General features: G+C 40.7%; 1 long non-coding RNA gene across 1 annotated transcript in view; it reads right to left on the bottom strand.

The window, feature by feature from the left end:
* Positions 1–821: 821 nt before the first annotated feature.
* LOC115568401 (uncharacterized) overlaps positions 822–22,759 on the bottom strand; it is a 56,586-nt gene continuing 34,648 nt past the window's right edge. The window contains exons 2-3 of the long non-coding RNA XR_003981390.1: positions 5,373–6,035; positions 822–1,103 (exon numbers count right to left, since the gene is read on the bottom strand). This is a non-coding gene — a long non-coding RNA (uncharacterized LOC115568401). The remainder of the gene's footprint in view (positions 1,104–5,372; positions 6,036–22,759) is intronic.

Genomic DNA, 22,759 nt, shown 5'->3' with positions numbered 1-22,759 from the left:
CCAGAATTGTCACAGCTCGACTTCAGGAAGTCAGAGTGCCTCATATGGTATGGCCAGCAATGTCCCCTGACCTGAACCCCATAGAGCACGTCTGGGACCAGCTGAAGCAGAGACTGGATGATCGTACCCCACCCCCACGTGACCTGGCAGAACTGCGTGTAGCACTTGCGGAGGAGTGGAACGCATTGCCTCAGAACATCTTCATGAGGCTAGTGAGGAGCATGAGACGTCGCTGTCAAGCTGTCATTGCGGCAAATGGTGGAAACACCCGCTACTGACATTGTCAATTTTTGTTATTTGGGGCTATCCTTGTTATTGTCTACATTTTTGGGGTAATAAATATTAAACTAATGAAAATGGTGTTTCTTCTCATTCATTATTAGTAATATCAAAGGGAACTTTTACTTATTTCATTAAAATTCAGACCAAATAGGAAAAGCATTCATGTAAATAACAATATCCCAAACTTATTGTGAGTAGTGTATACCATCCACTCAGTCAGGAGACATACAGTTGCTATCAACTATTTGATAAATCTAATCTAATCTAATATAAAAGCATGATAGAATGAGTTGCAATTTTGCACACAATTCAACAATAATGTTTGCTTTATATCATTCATAACTACATTTCTGAATCTTAAATTGTGTTGACAAAAAGTTTGTATATGGCTATTTCCTGCACCAGTCCCTCAAGAATGTTTGACTTTAGTTTAACCATTACCCAAAAGATGCTTGGCCAAACTGACCTTGAACTGGTTAGTCTGTGTCAACACATCCACTAGACAGGGACGAGGATTCCTCAACAACATGACCAGTCGGTGATGTGGAAAGTTTATTAGCAGGTTCTGTCACAAATATTACTCTGATGATCCCTCTGTTGTGTATTTCATTCACTGAGGTGAGGTTCATGAACTCATTCCCAAACAGTTTGCCCAACAACTGAAGTCTTTGTTACACTTAGGGCCACAATGTCATTGCACCTCATTAACAAGTCCATCAGCAGTTCCGGGGAGTCCATTTTTGAGGGTCAGCCTTTGGCTGCTGTTGTCACCCAGGATCACTTTTAGAACGGCTGGGGAATTCATCCATTTAGGTTTTAGTCTGTGAAGAAAATTAAAAAAGATTCAGTTTAAAAAAGGTTATATCATTTTATGTTAAGACCAGTGTTGGTCAAGTTACTTGGAAATAGTAATTAGTTACTGATTACTTCTCCAAGAAAGTAATCCAGTTACTTTACTGATTGCTTATTTTCAAAAGTAATTTGTTACTTTACTAGTTACTTTACTACGTTACTTTTCAAAAACATGATGCACAACCTGAATACGCTATAAAGCAATAGACCTTTCGTGGCAGCGGGAAATAAATGGACAACAGTCAGACATGAGATAAACAAACCCAGTGTGAGCCAATATTACAGTAGCACCAGCTCCCAAAGGGCTTTGCATCACTACCCACCTCTTCTAGTAGGGCTGGGTATCGTTAAGAACCCCACGATTCGATTTTGATTCTTCATGTTGTTCGATTTAATATCGATCGATTCAATATTGATTTAAATGCTTCGATATGGATTCAGTAATAAGCAGTAATAAACAAATAATTAATTAGAGTACCTGTTGATAATTTTCAAATTCAAAAAAGTTATCTTAAATTATAAATCTTTCCTCTAGGAAGCTCTAGTTGAAATGTAAACAAAGGCACACGATGTGTTAAGTTATAAAATAGTACAACCATAGTTAAGCTGAGAAAGTGACATTGTTTCTGGGACTGCGTCGTACATTTTTGTCTGACATAATCAGACATAACCGCGGTCCCTCCGCCCTCCAAGGGGTAACACGTTGACACTGTGCCCCCTCTCTCCTCCCGGAGGAGAGTGCTACTCGCGGGCGCACGGTGCAGCGGCCAGGATGAGACCGGTTGTGCTGTTAGTTTACGTTACAATCTCCGAAAGAGCGGTGCGTCAGACATCGGCTACCCGCCTCCGCAGCTGTGACGGTCTTTCCGCAGCGCATCACCTTCAGACCCTCATCACTGGTTAAGACACACTTTTCCATATGTAATGACAAACATCGATTCAAATGGATGTCAGGTTCTTGATTTTCAAATTACTTGGATATAATTGAAAGATAGCAAGAGAAATTAATTTTAGCCCAGGGTTTTCTTTTATAATTTGGCCGGTAATATAACTAAAGATTAATCATCTCCAAATGATTTAATTTACCAGTATTGCTTTTTCAAACTGCAAACTAAACAGTGGTTGCTGAAAATTAGAATCCTAAGTAGAATATAGCCAAGCACGTGTAACACAATATAGTACAGAGGTCACAACAGACGTTAAAGGCAGACTGTCTGTCTTTAACTGTTAATTACTGCTCAAGGGTTAACTAACCTTTTATGATGGTATGCCTTTTTCAGACCACCATGTGGCTTGATCCGACCGTATAATACGCCAATGGATAGATGTCACTGAGTTCACAAGCTTTATTTTTTCTTGATAGTGATGAGCTTAGTTCAAAGGCTCTGTAGCGTTCAGTGTACCACCTACACAGCACATTCACAATGAGCAACAACTCCTCATTTATAACACACATCTGAATGAATTCTGCAAACTCTGGTGATCCACCTGTTGAACCAGGGGCAACTATAGTACCAGTATAATATCAGGCTATACTTGATGCATTCTTGGCAAGATGCACTTGGATGTGTTGGAGTATTTTGACCTAATAGCTTGACCCTCTTCTTCTTTCAATACATCAACTGGAATGGTGGACACATTTAGTACATCAAGGCTGGATTTACCATAGCATGATGAGTTTATGTGTAAAGTAATCCTCAGCCCCAAATCGCATTGACCAGAGTGCGACGAGAGGGCGAAAACACCTCATCTGAGGGTAGTGCTCAAGATAGTGGTGATTTGGTAGAAGTCTGACACCCGGGAACTACTCCCGGTGGATGGATTCATCTCTGTGCACAGGAGCAGCAATTAACTCTGCAATAACTCTTAAATCCATCAACACAAACCATGCTGGCTCAATTTCTGGCACAAAAATGGAAAAAACCTCAGCATACTCCTTTTCATTAGCATTGCCTGAAGTTTTTTCGACCCAACAAATTCTGTGGTACAACGTGGCTTGTTTGCTTTGTCTGACCATTTATAGCGGAAAGCCAATATAGGTGTATTCAGGTTATTTGATGTAAACAACTTCTTTGTAATCAGTGATGCCAAGCAGTAAGCCAGCACAACTGGAACTATACCCTCAAACGCATCATGAGCACAGACAAGATGAAAATGAGGTTTTTGGTTAAAACACACTCTTGTTTAACTCAAAAACAATGGGTATTATTCTAACAAGGCACTTTTACATGATCTGCATGCACCTCTTTCTTTCTCAGGCTGAAAGAACCAGATGCAACACAGTCAAACTGCGAGAGTCATCCACTTGGAGGTTATGGCGCTTAAGAATATCACTTCTAGATAGTGGAATAGATGCAGATCTAATCAAGTAGTAAAGTACTTGTAAAAATTCATCAATAGCTGTACCTGGCACATGCACTAAATATTTTTAACTTCAGCAAGGCTGATGCAAGCTGCTGCTCAATTACACTTGGGAGTGGGACCATCATGCACTTGGGACCATCATGCAAGACACATTTTTATTTCTTCTCAGATGTGTGTTGATATGAACAAAGTACTCCCTCTCAGTAGATAAATTCTTGAATTAACATATGTGACAGCTGAAAGTAAACCACTTTTTTGGAGTCTGACTAACTGGTGTGGAATGTGCTCTAATTTGATGTACAATAAAAGCATTCCATGTTGTAAATGTACATGGACATTCTAAATTAGTCCCCCCAGATATCTGCGATTCCGCGATTGCGGAAATTACTGCAGATTTCTTGGGCATCGCGGATTCAAAGACCATCCGCGGAATATCACATTTTGCATGTAGTTTTCATCCCGGCCAAGATTAGCGACCGGCGACCACCAGGTAGCGATCTCAATGAAAGCACTCAGCCATGGAGCGATTTATCCGACCCAATCCCCCGACAGCAAGTAACTTCAAGCTTGCAAATATTACAGTGGCTGAAAGAGTTAAACAGTATAAAGAACTACACGTGGATGGGGGCAAGCTATTTTGCACACCATGCAACAAAGTCGTGGATCACAGAAGAAATTCAACAATAAGAGACCACTTGTCTTCCGCTTATCATCTGAAGCGAAAGATTGAAACTCCCGCGGACATTGCTTTAAAAAGACAGACGACCATAACAACAAGAATCGCGAGGCATACCACTGCAGCTGCAGAATCAAGAATCGCTCTCCGCAGAATCAAAATTGCTCCCCGCGGAATTTAAACTTTTTCTCTGCAGATTCCTGGGGGGACTACTAAATACATACATGGATAGTGGGTTGTGCGACCAAAATGTGGATGTCAGAGTTTGTAATGGTGCAGCAGTTCAGACCTACTTGGAAAGCTACTGAACACCCCTTACGGTTTTGCTTCGTCACCCGGCAACCCCCACCAGCTGCTTTTTGAGTCCGGCATGGCACATGGCAGAACAGCTAGAGTTGTGCGACCGAGGAGTTACTGCGATTATGTAAATATCGCGGTAACTCCTCAGTCGGGGTAACTGTCCGGCACTACATGACAAAATGAACTGGTGTTTTGATTGCATTTTTGTCAGGATGCAAAGGCATGGACAAAATCTGCCAGTGAAATAGAAAAATGTTTTGTAGTAGACACAACGTAACCATATTTATGTTGTATTCAATTAAATGGTAAAAAGAATTTAGTATATTGAACCCATGTACATTTTTCTTTCATGTAAATCCAACACATTTTTTGTTTCAGTGTGTGACACATTGTGGAAAGGGAGGCTGCAGCAATGCATCATATGAAAAAGTACTGTGTTTTTTGAAAATTAAAGTATGTGAACCTATTCTACAAGGACCCACAAATAAAAATATGAACAAGAAATTTTGCATAATATGATTTCTTTAACTTCTGTGCTGTGTGCTGGTTTTTCTACTGTATGATGGAAAGGAAACCAAGTTAAGAAGATAGTTGCTGGTGGACCTGTACCTCGATACCCTGACTGTGTGGAAGGCATTTTGAGAAATTGTATCTGATGTAATGCGAAGATTAGACTGTGCGGTAGACCTTATCATCAACCGAACATTTCTACATTATAAAGATTTGGAAAAGGACATATAGGTTGGTTGATCGATCAATGATGATTATTGTTATTGTTATTATACAAGGTAATTTAGTCATCAATATACAAAACAGGGTTACATGACGAAATTCAAGTTTGTATACTCTATTTGCTACACAAATTACAAAACATATATATAGTTATTAACGCACATACACACGTAGTGCATCTTCTGAATCCTTGTCGGAGGTGCGATGTAAACAGCAGCAACAAGACGGTGATGATAATGTGGTCGACATCTTGACATAAGAAATTCGACATCGGGGAAACACTGTCACAATACTGAATGTGCACAGAGCATCAGTGTTTTAAATGTCCATCTGTTCCTGTCTCGCTATAGTCCTGTGCTCTGTTGGCTCAGAACACGGTTTGCCCGGCAAGTGCGACGGCTTGATCTGAGATGTTGTGGTGGAGACATTTCCTTTTCCTGCAACTGGACATTATCCAGAAGCAGCCTTTAACCTAGCTGGATTAGAGTGGCTCTTATTCCGATTTTATTCCTCCATGGGACGGTCCAGCCCGTAAGGTTGGATGGTCGAATTGCTCTTAATACAAAACAGCTGCTTTCTCCTCCAATGATGATGACAGTATTTCCGACATCCGAGAGATGGTGTTGTCAATTTAAAGGAGCTAACCGCTGTTGCATCTTCGTGCACCTCTGTTGCAATAGCAGTATACAGATTTTATACACAGAATATCTGATACAAGTACATGATATAAAATATATTTGAAGAGCGTGGGTCCAGGAAGACAACTGAGCAGGAGGAGGCATCCCCAATCAGTGCCTGAGCCGCATGATCCCCTCTCCAGCACGGTGACCTAGAAGAGACGGGCCAAAGAGATGATTAGCAATAATATATCACCCTGTATACAGATTTTCATTTGACAAAAGTACAGATACAAGGAGGCTGTAAATCTTGATATCCAATTTTTCAATGCATAAAGGCTCAAAAGACACCTAAAGTCAAAGTCATACAGAAAAATTATGTTGTGTACCTACTTAAAAATGTAATTCAGTCTGGTCAAAGATACCTCTGGCAGAGTTAAATGGACTCTCTGCTGGGGGTTGGGAGTGGAGAGGGGCAACTCTCAAGGTGCTGAAGGGAGGGTGCAGAGTCGGGTGTGGGGGCATCAGTGTGAGGGTGTGATCCGCAATGACAGCCCCTGACTGTGTCTGCAGGCAAGGCCACGACACCCAAAACACCCTAGCTGCCACGCTGACAACTGGAAATGGTAGGAGAGACATCGCACTAATGAGTGAATGAGTGTGTGTGTGTGTGTGTGTGTGTGTGTGTGTGTGTGTGTGCATCTTCCTTCAGGCCAAACACCAGTGAAGGGTTTGGTTGTCTGGAGAAGGTTACAGTTGTTTTATATACTGGTTTATATTTATCCTTTTTATGTGCATGTGTTATATTTTTATAAAGTATAATAGAGAGATATAAAGAGATAAATGGATGGACCATCACCTCAGTCAGCATCATAATTTGTCATCATCTTTATTGTCTTTTGGCTCAGGGGTAGAGCCAGCGTCTTGCTATTGGAAAGGTTGCTGGGTCTGCATGTTGAAGTGTCCTTGGGCAAGATTCTGAACTCCACTGCCATCAGTGTATGAACGTATGTATAAATTACTGCAAGTCGCTTTGGACAAAAGCATCTGCTAAATGCCCTAAATGTAAATAAATATCCTCATGATTACCACCTTCACTGTCATTCCATCATTACTAGCATGCAACTACGATTCTACACACAAGTTGGGATGCTGTGTAGAACAAAATGTGTTCAGCATAAAGCGGAGCACAGTGCAAGTGTCATTGCTAGTTTTAGATTGACACAGTTGTCATTTTCACGCACACGTTGTTTAATTCGCAGATGTACGTGTGCCCACCTGTGTACCAATGGGTGTGTTGGTCTTAAAGTAAGGTGTTGTGATGCACAGTGATGGTGGATTTTTATCTTGAGGCAGCAGAAAGCGACAGCACCATAGACCAACAAAAAGCCCTCATGTGTCACTTCTTGCTTTTTCATTTCCCGCTTCGTGTTTTTGCCCTCCCAGTCCCTCACCTGTCCCTTTCCCTCCTCACTCCATCTGTTCCTGATCCCCTCGTTAGTGTGTCTGTGTATATAGTCTTTGTTCTCCCTCACGTCTTTGTCAGTTCATTCCATCATCCTCCATGTCCGTCTTCCTCCGTGTTTCCCTGTGATGTCACGCTGCGTTCTCTACCATTATCTTCTCCAGTGTCTCCTTGTTATATGTTTCTGTTTTTTGTTCCTTGTGGTTTTCATTGATTTGTACTTTACTTGCAGTTTGCACTTTGCCTCAGCCCTCTTTGTTGTCACTTTGTCTTTTGTCCTTGTGACTTGCTTTTGGTTTCCTGGATCTCTTGTTTTTTCTGTATTCATTCAACTTTGTTTAATTGAAGCACGCTTTTTGCTCCCCCAATCCTGCTGCCCTTGTGTAGTCTGCATTTGGGTCTTCACCTTGTTTAACTCTAATCGTAACACTGCTTTCAGTTGTTTTAAACATTTCCATGAACACAGTAATGTAACTGTAAAAATGTACCATGGCACATAATAAGAACACATCAATCAACAAAACGAAAATCTCCAAAGACGCAGAATTGAACTTATAGCTTCTGAAAAAAAAGTGTTCAGACAGGATCTCAGGATTTATCAGGACAGCTGCTTTACTCCAAACTGTTTCACTGTATGAATTTGGACTACGTGTGACCTTTCAATGTGTAGAAGAACACAGAACATTAATTAACATGAACCACTAAACGATCCTGTCGGCTAATCAGAAGATTTAAATAATCAATGGAGTTAATCAGCTGTTCCTCATGCACAAATGTGCGTGTTAATGTAGAGATACACATATGGTTTTCTGCTGCTGGGGAATGTGCAGGTAATGTCATGAATATTTTTCTCTTCCAGGACATATTTCCCCCTCTCATCCAAACCGTTATTGATCAGGATGACATTTTTTATGATCCCTCCCTTCTGATCCATGGACTGAGATCAGTACACACACACACACACAAACACACACACACACACACACACATACACACACACACACAAACAAGCAGCGCTGCTCCTCCTCCTTAGTTTATTATCAGTGTATTTTTTGCAGTCAAACAGAGTTGTTGATGGGACAGATGGTTGTGAGACGGCGGGGCAGAGGGTCCAGCAGCCAAGGACCCCATACATGTCCAGTGCCACTGTTGAATATGCTCCATGTCCTGGCGCAACACTCCTATTGGTTTGATTTACGTTCTGCTCAAAACACACTCATGACTAAATACCACCTCTTTGCACCATGTGCCACATTTCGCACACAGCTTATCAGCCGTTTAACTAGCAAAATGGACTTGGACACACACTAAATGCACCAGCAGGCTGCGATATAGACCATGCACTATAGACTCTCTAAATAGGGCCCAACATATTTAATATTTGTAAATATATGCTTATTCTGAATTTGATGTAAGCTATATGTTTCAAACAAGTTGAGACAGGAGCAACAAAAGAATATTAAAGTTGTGGAATCCTCCAAAAAACATCTGTTTGGATCATTCTACTGGTAAACTGGTTCATTGGTAACAGGTGATGGTAACATGACTGGGTATGAAAGGGGCATCCACGAAAAATTCTCAGTGGTTCACAAGTAAGGATGAGATGAGGTTCACAACTGTCAAGAGCCTGATTGTATAAAGGAGATTACAACATGGGCTCAGGAACACTCGGTAAGACTGTTGCCAGTAATACACAGTTTGTTTGCAAATGATTGCATTCTGGTCATATATCCATTTTAAAACAGCCTCTGAACTGTTTTGAATCAGGGTTGTAATGGTTTGATGTAATGGTGATGATCAATATCTTGATCAATAACTTCGTCTCTTCTAGCGTCACCATCATTATCATTTTATCATCTCTATCAGTTTTATCAAAAGTCATCATCAACATCTCTGTCATCATTACCATCACCACCATCACCATCATCACAATCACCACCTCCACTCTGTTAATTGTCATCATCACTTACATTTCATCACGGCACATCATGTGTATGAGTGTGCTGTACATACGCCCACACACACAACCACACACACTCGGGTGTTTGTACAAGACTACAAGGTGAGATATATGTATGCTAATACAAACAGGCAGTGTGAGCAAAGTGTGTTTCTTCCATTTTAAGAAGACACAAACGCTATCTACACACACGCTTACACCCCAGTGCACAGGAGTGTATCAACTGGAGCTTGTCTCTGTATATAATCTAATGTTTTATGAAGCTCCCATCCATTAAAGTAACTCAGGCTGCCATCAATCGTCACACTTTATCAACAAGCATTCTCAGATTCCTAAAGTGACACTCAATTAATTTTCAGCAGGACTATACAAGTTCCTACCTCACCACTCACAAAATGTCCTGCGTGCACAATTTATGAGGGATATCCATAAAAGTGTAGGGTATTGTATATCTTTCACGCTACACAACGCACAGATGCACATATTTCCACGAGCTCAGGATCTGTACATCGCCTGTCGACATAAATATGCAAATCAACTAATGAGATCGCCGTCAAGTCACATGGCAAGGTGTGGAGCAAGCCAAATGGAAATGAGCAGGGTGTAGGTGTCATAAATAACCCCTTGTCCCATCTATGTCATGGCAAACAAGGCTAAGACTGGGAATACACACAAAAACACACTTATATAATCGTACGTTGGGGGGGTTAATGCAGTAAACAAATATGCATGTGTGCATAAATGATAAACTGAAGATATCAGAATGACACAAAATTAAGCAAATCATTTCAGCAACGTTCATTGCCACAGCTTTGCAAAATAAAGTTGGTGTCATTGTTCTAGGACCTAGAACAATGACACCAACTTTATTTTGTACCTAGATGTACAAATATGTAGTTACATAGGTGTAGATACCCAGGATTTACCTAGAATCTAGTTACATCCTGAACCAGACTTCTGATGATGTCAAACATAACAATGACGAGGATAATATGATATGATAATATGATAAATATTTTCTCACAGTATAGGACACTGTTATTTATTTTTCAGTTCAAAGATAGTCCGTTTTCTTTTAAATTTCAGATAAACCAAAATCTAAAAAAAATAAGTTATTTAAGAAAATGGAGGAAACCGATTCTTTCCGAATTACCACATAAAGTAGACTAATAATTTTAAGATGTTAAAGCTTTTTAGCTCATACAACTTAAATTCAATTGTCTAAATTACTAAGTAATTTGGAGGTAATCGGTTTCCTCAACATTCAAAATTTACAGTGTACAGAACAAAAGACATAAGTAGGCTACTTCGAATAGAACTGTATTTAATACTGAAAACTTTAAACAGTTACTTTATTTTGCATAAAACTTTTGGTCTTTCCTGAAAGACAGCGCCAGCAGATGGCCTTGGATACGCATGAAGTCAGAGGTCTCAGTGAGGACTCAGAGAGTATATCAGTGTATTGACTTGGTTTGGTATATATCCTATATTCCATATAGATCAGATTATGGGATAAACAACCTCGTAATAGATTCCCTACATATCACCACAAGGGTGTCTGTGTGCGGCGTCTGTTGATGACTGTTGGCTCTTATTTTCAGAGCAGCGACAGCAACAGACTTATTTAACCCCGCTGCCTGCCCCCGCTGAAATCATTCCTACCTGGTGCATTCAAACTTTACAATGCTGACTCCAAAAAACACATATGACTTTTGCGCTTTAAATTATTATCTGTAAATAAATCTGCAACTTATTTCTATTGCACCTTATGTTCCACTAACCTCAGCGTTTTATGTTATTTACCGCAATATTTTATCTTATTTTATCACTGCTTAAGCATTTACTTGTACTTGAATGTACCTGCTGCTTTGATGACCTAATTTCCCCTCGGGAATTAATAATCTATCTATCTATCTATCTATCTGTCTATGGCAAACTACATCAGGAGCCTTTAGAGTTAACAATAAATAATCTTTTTTAGATGGGAAAGATACTCATCTTTTTACATCTTAACATCAGCCAGCTCCTCTGTGCTGAGAGGACATAATGATGCAGACCTGTTCTCACTATCTTTGATTGAATTGCTGATCTTACCCCAGCATCACAGTCAGAACAACATCACACACATATCAACGGACAATACTTCTGCAAAATGACAATCAACAAACAAAGTCACAGAAGCTTGTGTTACTCATATAACCTAGTCTAGTCACGTTCTCACTACCAAGTTGTCTGTAATACAGTCATTTGGTAGTGTCAGTTTTACAAACTTGTGCTTACTTTGCAATGTAACTCGACAAAAAAATTCAATATTGACACTTCGTCCCACATGGGAGTCAAAGTCCAGTCCCCTCAGGTAAAGTCCTGCTTAAGACCTGGCCGACCAAACTGAGACTTTTCTCACCCTGTACACTACAGCAGTAGAAGGACAATCTTGGCACCTGGAGGTCTAGGTCCACCGACCAGGCTGCTGTATTTAATGCGTTGGGAGACTTAAAAATCGAGAAAAACAACTGTGTATCCCCATGGATATGAGCTCTATCACTCTAAACACATTTTTGGCTGAGGCCATATTTTTGTAAGGGGCTAGCAAAACTTGGACATGTTTTTAAAGGGACTCACAAATTGAAAGAAATACAGATTAAGCTATGGAAAAATAAAATATCATATACTGTTTTTTTAAGGTCTTCTGGAATTAGACAACAATGTGTTTTGCTTCTTCTTTTTAAGGACCACCAAATTGATGATGCTTCAATCTTTATGTAGAATTTGAATTCTGAAGGTATCAAATATGACAGCTCATTACACATCAGTAATCCACATAATTGAAATCTGTGGGTTTTATGGTGAAACTGTGAACTTAAAACAACATCATAAATGACAAATGACATGGATGCGATAGAGAAGTTTCAATATCAAGCCTTTTTATCATAGTAAACTTTAATTTCAGTGAGGAAAAATTACTTAAATAGAAATACTACGATAAAATAACAGAAATCCAGTCCCCGACGCTCACAAGAGGCCACTGATACATTATGAAAAATAAACACTTAATGTCCTTCAGTTGAATTCCTATTCAAATTTTCCTCCCCTCAAACCATGTCGCTAACATTTTCAACCTCATAAGGGGTCTCGGGTCAACACCTAGATTTTTTATCATTTACAAAATCTTTTTTTTTTTTTTTTATTGTAAAAAACACACAATACACACCCTGCTCAGAACATGCATGCATCATAGAACATTATTAAAAACAAAATCATATGAATGTAGAAAAAATACATAAAAAATGAACCAATCATGATTGTGGCGTTGGTACATTTGATTTGATTTGTTTTTAGTTATGACACTAAAAAGACATTTGACTTTTAGACAGGCTATCAACATGTGAAAGAAGAGGGCTGGTATAATGTACTTCAAAACCAGAAAATACAAAGTGCTTGTTATTGCAGAGGAGTAGGCCACTGTCAAAAAGTATATTAAATTCAGATTTGTTTTCTCAGTACTCTAAGTTCTAAGTTAGAATTCTGGCTTTAAAGTCTTGGGCAGATCAGGTGTCACTCCTGGTCTTTAGTTGGTCATAACTCTGTGTTCTAAGTCCGACCTGATTAGTTACGCTGGTTGCACCACCCTTCTTCTCACTGAGGCTGGGTGTAAAGATTACGCCTTGTGTGATGAGCTCTTCTGTGCAGTGGATCTGTTGTTAACGAAGCATCAATTTATCCAGTCAGAGTAGCCTACACACTGTTAATGATCACAGCGGGACAAACAGAAACAATTTTATTAATAGAAAGAAGTGAATTACCTGATGCAGTAAATTCGCCAATGTTACCTGAGGGGACAACTAGATGTTTCCTGTGAATTCAAAACATTTTTTTAAGGGAGTCTGTTTTCTCACTGGACTGCTTTGCAGTCATTGTTTCCTTGTAGTGGCTTTACAACTCTATCAATGTTCTTATCTTAATGTCCATGTAATTGCCGTTTCTAGGTCTGTGATCCTCCTTTATGAAGTGGCATATCAGAAATTATTTCCTGCAAATTAGCAGGACAGTGGGAGACTGTAAACAGCTTCAGCCGTCGAACAGTTGTGAAACAACACTAGGGCAAAACCTAGTATATGGCTGAACTGCAGCCAGTTGATTATTGGCGTAGTCACTGATTAGGATATGAATTCCTGGATATGAAATTCCCATGTCTCGATGTACCAGATGAATATTCCTTTGATAATTTAGGAATGAGCTGAACTATCACATTCACAAGTTACATTCATAGATGTTTGTTAAAGGCCTCTATATATGAATCATTATTAGGACAGCTGGAGCCTAAAGCTTATGTATTGCTGAGAGGTATAGATTAATTCCTCTTGGTTTAATGAACCGCCATTTAAGTCTAACTATTCCTCATTCTGAGTTACGCATTTCATGCTTCCCTTGTATTATCAACATTACCATTTACAGTTTCACCATGCATGTGTAGGAGCCGTTTTTGTTATTTCAAAGGTCCCATATTATGAAAAACACATTTTCTCTGGTCTATACATATATAAGCTGGTCCTCCCTGACCCTGCCAACTCCCAGAATGAGGAAAGCAAACAAGTCCTGCATGGTCTCTGCAGCCCACCCACTGGTAAAACGGCGCTCCTACAGGCTGTTCAGATTCAGCTGCTTTCGCTACGTAAAGAAAGGAGAGATGTTCATAGCCCGGCCATAGGAGATATCAGAGAGGGGGGCATTCATCCCGGAGGTGAAGTTTGGTGTGTCCAAAATAGCAGTGTTTCGCAATGTGTCGCTCAGAGCTAGACACGCAAATTGCTCTGTTGTTGGTTGTATAAATCAACAGAAGTGCCTATATTCTGTCCCAGCTACAGAACAACAGAAGAGACAGTGGTTGTGTTTAATTTTTAACGACAACGTGCCGGCTGCGGTTCGTGTTATCTTGTATGTGTGCGCTAAGCACTTCACATTGGACTGCTTCAGTAACGAGGGTCAGTACAAAGCTGGCTTTGCCACGACACTGACCCTCGTAAAAGGATCAGTCCCACCCATACCAGACCCAGCAACTGCACCCGAGCCACAGGTAAGTGTCGCCACATTTTGATAGTATTAACAGTTGCCTACAAGTATGGTGAAGTCAGCTTGAAATCGGCTAACTAGTTAGCTCCACTTCGATCGGCTATGCAATTACGTTTGAAGCATGTTTAATATTAATAATATTACGATGGAGCTTGGTTGTCACAGTAAAAAGTCTGGAAACGTGCAGACTGGAGACAGAGACGATGCGAACAGTGTCCAAAAGTTTGGAGACTGTGTTGGAGACAAACACAACTTTCGCTAGCTGTTGGCCATTAGCTACATGGTAGTAAATGTAACAACACATACGAACAAACTAAGTAACATATTCAGACACACTAACCATTCTGAAACATCCTGCTGCAGCCACAGAGTCTGTACTTCTTCAGGAGCCTCTCCTTCTGGGTCTGATTCTGGGTCAAACTGGTTCAGTTGAATGACAGCATCTCGACGAGCCATAGCGTTCCATCCATCGTAAAAATTAGCGCATGCTATCACTAGCATAAGCGGCATCCTCTCCCTGAGAGGGGCGTGTAGCAGGCAAGGCAGGCGTTGACAGACGGAGCTCATTAGCATTTAAAGGTGCAGGCACAGAAACAACTTGCTCTCAGTAGAGCTTACTTGAGTGACTTATAGACAGCTGAAATTCAGGACCACGGATGGGTTTGGGGCAATGCATTTTGAATACAGTGTTGTTGGACCTCTGACAGCTGTGTGAAATTGATGAAAAACAGTATAATATGGGACTTTTAATTTAATAACCACAAGGCGTCGCATCTAAGGTGAGCAGGACACAATCACTGCGTGTCATTTATGACAAAAGACACACAGGTGTATGTGATGCTTGAACGTGAACTCGAAATTAATAGAAAATCTAAGTTGTTTGTTGTATTAAAACAAAAGTTGTTTATTTTGTTCTAGAAAACACCTTTGATTCATTTTGTTTTGGTGCATACATCGAAATGTTTTGATTTATATTTTCATTAAAGGAGTCATCACCCGGAAATCGCAATTTCTCTCGTTAAATCATGCATATTGGTGTTGGACCTCTGTTGAAACTTGCCTGAAAAGCTGGAGTCTGAAAGTGGCTTAATTTTTTCGCTTTGGCTCTTTTTCCGAACAGGAATAGCGCACAGTAGTGCGCGTTCCTAAAGCACGAGATTTTGACTCTGCTCCTGTGGTGACGTTACCACAGGAGGCTACTTGCATATTAAGCATCGGCTCACAGCCGTCCTCAGCCAGAGTGAGCACGCCGAATCTGCTTATTTCTCTGTCATTTTCATGCAATACATCGTCACCGCCAGCATTAAAACTCAGGTCTTACATGTAAAACACGAGTGTGAAAAGTAAGAAGGAAAAAAAAAGAATTTACCATTCAGAGACGTCCTGCTGTAAACGTGTCTCTTCCACCGTCTCTGCCTCTTCACTCTCCCGTTCGGTTTCCGACTCCGGCTCGTACATAAATGCCTGAATTCCATAAGGTTCGTCATTTAGTGTGTGCGCCATGACAGGGGGCTGTTTATGTTTTGTAGTCTGTGTGTGCATGCAGGCTCGCCCCCGATTCCGGCTCTGTCCTTCCTGCGGCCAATCAACGCGCGCCTCATTACATATTAATACAATGCACATCCGGACCGGTCAAAACCTCGCGCATAATCTCGCGTGAGAAAGTCGCGGTATGAAAAAGTGTCAGAACAAGCTCTATGTTTGATTTTTTTTAATTTTTTTTTTTTCTAATAAGTTTTAAGAATTGATCCAAAGCGATCCAAGAGGGACTTGATATGTAAATAACCAGGTGATGACTCCTTTAAGCGTAATGCTCCTGCACCATTAATCGCAATTCATCGACATTCATCACCATTCATCAATCCTTCACCCCAACCCAGACCTTCAGTCAACAACAAGTAAGTGCTGCAAAGTTTATATGACCATGCAGGAAGCGTGTTGAAACAAGGCCCTCCTAGGGCGTCCCTGGGGCTTTAATAGAGGACAGAAAGCCTCGACAATATGCTTTCAGTTTGAGCATTTCCATTTCAGCTTTTGCATTTTAAATTTCAAATCAGATTATCAGTCTGCATTTTTGTTTTTTATATTAAGTTTACTCTAAAACTGGAACTGCTCATTTCTGAACAACCATTTCTGCCACAGTGACTGAATGCACACATACTTATAGCTGAACAATCACACATGGGTAGGGTAGGGTACCAGCACTGTAACCTACGTGCAGCAGCTGATTGGGAAACACGTAGTAACCATTTGCGCTGATTCATTTTGAAAGGCCAACGGCTAACAAGCAATCACTACTCAACTGCCTTCACACAACCCTTTAACTTCTTGGCACACTCTTACTCACTCACTTGAGACAAAGACAACTTGCTGTCGATTTGTCTTCTCTCCTCTGCTTAGGCCTATATTCACCTTCACTCTCTGCTGCTTGCTCTCTCACTCCAACGCACACATGTGGTAAAGACTGGCCATGAGTTTATTTGGTGCAACCTACTTACAATCCATTCCAAAGACTGGTTTAGGACCAGGCTCAGTAAATACCAGTTGGTGCATTTTTTATTTTATTTTCATAATTCTATATACAAAAAAAAATATGAATACTCAACATTTTAGAGTACTTAGTCATCCTCCATAAAGTTAACAGGAAAAAAAAATGAGTTAAGAGGGGATACAAACAGAGAAGCATGTGTTGTTCGCATGCAATGTGAGAAGCAGTAGCAGTCAACCACAACACAAAACCTTCAGACCTGACACGAGTTCAAGTTTTAAGTTATTAAATGATATCTCAATTTACTGGTTTGCTTTCATATTCATGGTTATTTACTCCATTTAATTGAATCATCCAGTTGTTCCATGACGGTGCTTCACTGAAAAATATATCTACTTTAAATAGCGCAAAGACACACACAAACACGTAGACACACGAAGTGACACTTACAATTCTAACCCGCTTTGCTGTCCGGCTGTGCCAGATTTGGAAATGAACAAGGATTTCCTCCATTTGTTAACATGAATGGACTATCAGGATTGCGCAGGTACCTGCAGATGTTGCTTGGTCCTAATCTAAGCAGGAAAGCATGGAAGCAATACATGGAAAATGATATTAAAAACAAGGCAAGGGAAAGCGAGGTTAAGCCCTGCTAATGCCCTGAGCTCAGTTTACCAATCAGTTTGTCTCTGATTCTGTGTGAGGGATTTGTATTTCATTCAAAAGAAAACAGAGGGAGACCAGGACTGGGAGAAAGAGAGGGATGAAAAGCAAATCAGTGGACCAACATGAGGTACAGGCTATGGTTGATTCAGAGAAGTCAAAGGTCAGTCTGTGCTTGATTAGATCAACTTTATCTCATCAAGCAAACATTTCTGGAGTTGCAACCAGCATGGATGACTGTCGCATGACAGCCAGCCTATAAAACCCATGGGTGGTGCGAGTGTGATAGCGGCTGGTTTTCATATCTGCACGGCCGTTCAACGGTCCCTTAAGTGCTTGTCACGCTCGCGTAGGCGCTTACTCAGGCGATCCCCGAGGGAAAGCACTCAAAAACAAACAACAAACAGAAGAGGAAGACGAAGAGAGACGAAGAGGAAAAAAAAACAAAGTAGAGCAAATGGAGGAGTAAAGTGAGGCTATAAAAGATGCATCATCAACTCCCTCCACCCATCCAGCTCCATCCCGTTATTTCGCCTTGAGCTCTGACTGCCTGTCAGTCTCCTATGAGTTCTGATGCCTGTCAGTTTGCAGAAAGCTAAATGAAATAAGTGACACCGCTTAATATTCACACTGCGACATAAATCTGTACGGCACTTTTATGAGCCTGTGTTGTGTTTCATTTCAGTACTTTATTGGCATCAAGCACAGTTGCAGCAGATGCCAGTTATTTATAGCCTCCTGACAACCTCAGTCCTGATGCATTAGTCAGTGGGTCATTTTCTGATGGCTATAAATTTGCCATGTTGTTCTCCAAGCCCCAGCGTCTCATTCCACAACAGCCGCATGGAAATGAGACAATCACTGCAGTGAATACACTGTTTGCTTATAATTTCATTCACATTTTGTTTAATTCCTCTGGAATAATGCATGAATCTTAAATGTAATAATGATTATTTAGGTGGCTGTTATTTACCATATGAGTGAGTACAATTTGAGGTTGATGAAGCATAGTGTTGGGCCGTGGCATGGAGGTATGCCCACTCCTGAACGCTATCATAACCCCCAAACTTATATACGAACATGATGAATTTATGATCCAACAGCACTAAAAATAATTTCGCTACAGGAAAAATGTTTGCAAGTTACTATGAACGCTGGCACATTTGTTGGCTGTAACTGTGGATTGCTGTGGATTGACGAGCTGCCCCTGATGAAAAAGCTTCAAACTATTCAGATCCAACTTCAAAACCTACAAGAGTTGCTGTTTGTATCCGATAACAGATTTTCATCTGGTCACTGTTTAAACAGTGAGAAAAGCATTTCCCACATCACCGTACTTCAGATGTCTTTTTTTTTTCTTTTTACTTGCTTCTCTGTCTACACAACACACATTTTTGGCCAAACTTTGTTCCTAACTCACTGACTGTGGCAGAGCAACTCTACACTGCTAATATCTGATAATCCCTGCTATCTCTGATAAACACATATCTGCAGCACTGTCCTTGCTGTAAGGACCACATATTTCCCCAGATCTTATCTGCTAGGATTTTAGGACAATCTGATTGTTTTTTTTTTTTGCTATGTTGCTGAAGCAATTATAGTGTTACTGGCTCTGATATTGGCTGTATTATTATGAGACACAGCACAGCTTGTGATTTTCAGCAGACAAAGGGAGTAATCTAATAATTAAGTTTTACATTTTACATCTTAGTTTCTTGTGATTCTTCAAAGATTCACAGCTTTTATTTTTAGCTTGCATATTCAAAATGTGCAGTGAAATGAAAACTGGTATGCTCCTGAGGCTGTACTACACAGGCTTGTGTACAGTTGCAATTAACAACTACAGTAAGAGTAAAAATGTATACGTAAAGAAAGGTTTAAATTTAGCATAAAATTAGACATAAACGAATAAACATGCATTGCAGTTTTTTAATAATACATTGCTATTGAACAGTATGTCCCCTTCAAGTCTGCATCCTTCAAAATATCCTGCTGCTGCTTCTAGAAACTTCCTCTTTGGTTTTTCCACCCTTGGTTGGCGTGGAGGTTGTGCAAAGGCAACAATGTCAGAATTACTGTTTTCAGATAACTTGTTTGCACCTCACGCTTAAATGGATATCCTGGTGTAAATTTAATCCATGGTCTAAATCACCATGAAACTGTGTTAGACTCCCTCTCGAGAGATCAAGTTAGCAGACCGCTAATTTACGGAGTTTTATCAACCTCAGAAACGACCGCACGACAACAATACACTGCAGTAAATGGATCCAAATATAAACCGCCACTAAAAAGCCACAAATAATGCTCAGAACAGCACCAAACTTCAGCAACAGTACAAAAAGGGTCTCAGCACACAGTCCGAGGCATCCAACCTCCGCTAGCTTAGCTGAGTTTCTATTGGGAAGCTAAAAACAGATTTCAACTCTCCTCCATCAGTTTCCGGGTCGGGGAAGTCGCGACGCGACTATTACCCAGTGCGGTTAGAAAAGCTCAATTCCGTTCTTTTCCCTGTCCGCTCTCGATAATAACTGTTATAAACTGGCAGATAAGACACATATGAACTTTGATTGCTTTTCCATGGAGTCATAATCATACATTTTCATCCATGAGCCACGGAACTCTACTGCACTCGGTAATCGAGTCGTCGGGACAGGAAGCTGCTGCAGAAGAGTTGTGCAGACCCTATTTGTACTGTTGCTGAAGTTTGGTGCTGTACTGAGCATTATTTGTGGCCTTTTGGTGGCAGTTTATATTTGGATCCATTTACTGCAGTGTATTGTTGTCGTGCGGTCGTTTCTGAGGTTGATAAAACTCTGTAAATTAGTGGTCTGCTAACTTGATCTCACGAGAGGGTGTCTAACACAGTTTCACGGTGATTTAGACCATGGATTAAACTTACACCGGAATATCCCTTTAATGATCATGAACACAATACATTAATACTAATACAGTATATTTCTAGTTTTGTAATAAAAGATGTTTTTGGCGGGCAACCAATAAATAAGATATGTTGTATTTCAGTCTGGTGCAAAGTGGTGGACTGGCCGGCAGAAAAATCAGCATGGCCATGTTTAATGCCTGGGACACACTGCCTGTGTGAGCGCATCGCAGAGCCTCTTGCTTTTCATTCCGGCACCCATGCTAACAGGCCAACAGTGCAAGTGAAGCTGTGCATCATTTAGAAAGTCCCAGTCTTGCCCATTTTAACTGCATCACACACATGGTTGTCAGGAAAACTCGACGTGTGTGTCATATCGACATCGTCTCACATGCCATGAAGAAATATAACAGTAGGTGAGGGGCAGAATCTTTCCAGTGCGCTCTCTAACTCTCTCTCTCTGAAACAGGCTGAAGCAAAATCATCATCATCATCGCTGATAATCTTTAATAATGGCAAACTCTATGTTGAAAGACAGCCCTGAAAGTACAGCAGCAGCGAGGCTCTCTTACCATCCTCCACGCGCCTTCATATCCCACTGGGAGTGTTTCGGAAAGTGGAGCGTCATGCCTGCCTGATGTTGTAAACTTGCTCAGATTGTGTTTACTACAAAATGTCTCTGTGATTTTTGTGGTTCTACTGCTGTTGAGGAGGCTACGTAGTTAAATCGTTTTGCTATTTGTCCATTTTAAGTGTGTTTATTGTTATTATTTCCGACTTTGTGGTGCTGTAGATCCCGGTCGGCACTGGGTAGTTAATATTGAAAATTGGCCAAATGCACCATACTCTTCCACTGTCTGACTTCCTGTCTGGTTGGATCTCATCTGCGCAGATTGATGTGACCGCGGTCCCCTTCCGTCAAAATTGACAGTGCGTATTCTCTGTGGAGCAGAGTGGAGGGCTGCTATGGGCCGCTGCTGTTTATTGATTATTGAGTCTGATACCTGATGTTTTTGGATGGCAGCTCGGTTGAACATCAGCTCAGCATCAACATTTGAGGACCTACGGGTGAGACCCCACAATCTGTTATAACTTTTCTTCTGCAAAAAGATACATTTTGTTTCTTTTAAAGTTACTGAATATCAAAACAAGAAATGTCTACTGGCAACTTAAACCAAGATTGTCACTACAAAACTAAACTACAGCGATGTCTATTGTTTCTCAGACTCAGCCTGTTTCTGTGTGGTCTGACATAGTGTTAACTGTGCTGACAGGCTGAATAAGTCTTCTGCAGAGTTTTGTGGCTGACCTCTGCAACCCCAATCCCTTCTATCACACTTTCAACAATCGATAAGAATGGCTCAGACACCCCCAATGTGCAAAGATGCACACATACATACAGTACACCCACTCTGCCTGTGAAAGATGCAGCATTTTCTGCACACTCTTAAAATAATTTGTCATTTGGCTTTTCTCTCTCCCGCTCTGTCTCTTGTGCTGATTGTTTAACAGAAAACAAAGACAGCGGCCACTGGGGAGGTGGTGAAAAATAACTGCTCTGCTCTGCACTCAGTTATCCACAAATGTACTCTTCATTTCATCTCTCCCCCTCAAAAGAGTAACCTCACAGTTTGTTGTTGTGCTTTTAGTGTCTGCCTGTTACTACATCCCCCTTGGCACAGAGCAAATGCCAATCCAAATCCACCAATTTGTATTTACTTTGCTCAGCAGCAAAAAATGACCTCTGCTCTCCTTCCTGTACAATTGGATTTGAGCCAAACAGCTCAACACTCAGCTCTCAGGACATTACCAGATCCCAGACGCTAGAAGGAAATCAGTTTGACCATGGGAAGCAATGTGGCGGCCAATTGGACAGCCATTGGCTTTCACCTCTAGGGGGAGAAGATCCCTATCAGTGGCAGGCAACAACTGGCTAGAGCTGGGAAATAGCTCTGGATTCTCTGGGCCAGACAGATTAGTACTCTGGGAGATGTGAGGGTTAGGGCTATTTGTTACACAGGCTTTTTGAACTACATGTCCTTTAGGGAAAAAAAAGATTGTGGTCCACATGGACCAGGGTTGGGGACACTCTCAATACAATGCAGTGATGATAAAGGAACTTCTTGATCTTCTCTGTCCCTGTACATGTATCAATAATACCTGCTTATATGCCCTGTTCTATCCATAAACCCCTGTCAACATGTTCACAATATTGTATATTTCATCAAGGAATGTTTGTTTAATAATAAAGAACATCTTCTGTTGTCAGTGGCTATTAGGATAAAGATCATCAAATGCAATTGCTCGGTCAGTGGCCTTTGTCCTCAGACTAAGATTGTCTACCCACCCCTCTTGTGTTAGTTTTGCACAGGAAGGGGTTTGTGGTCAAGCTAGCTAATTATTACATGATAT

This window comes from Sparus aurata, chromosome 18, assembly GCF_900880675.1.
Source record: "Sparus aurata chromosome 18, fSpaAur1.1, whole genome shotgun sequence".
Taxonomy (NCBI): Eukaryota; Metazoa; Chordata; class Actinopteri; order Spariformes; family Sparidae; genus Sparus; species Sparus aurata.
The sequence above is the reverse complement of the archived record's forward strand: the minus strand, read 5'-3'. Positions and strand labels throughout refer to the sequence as shown.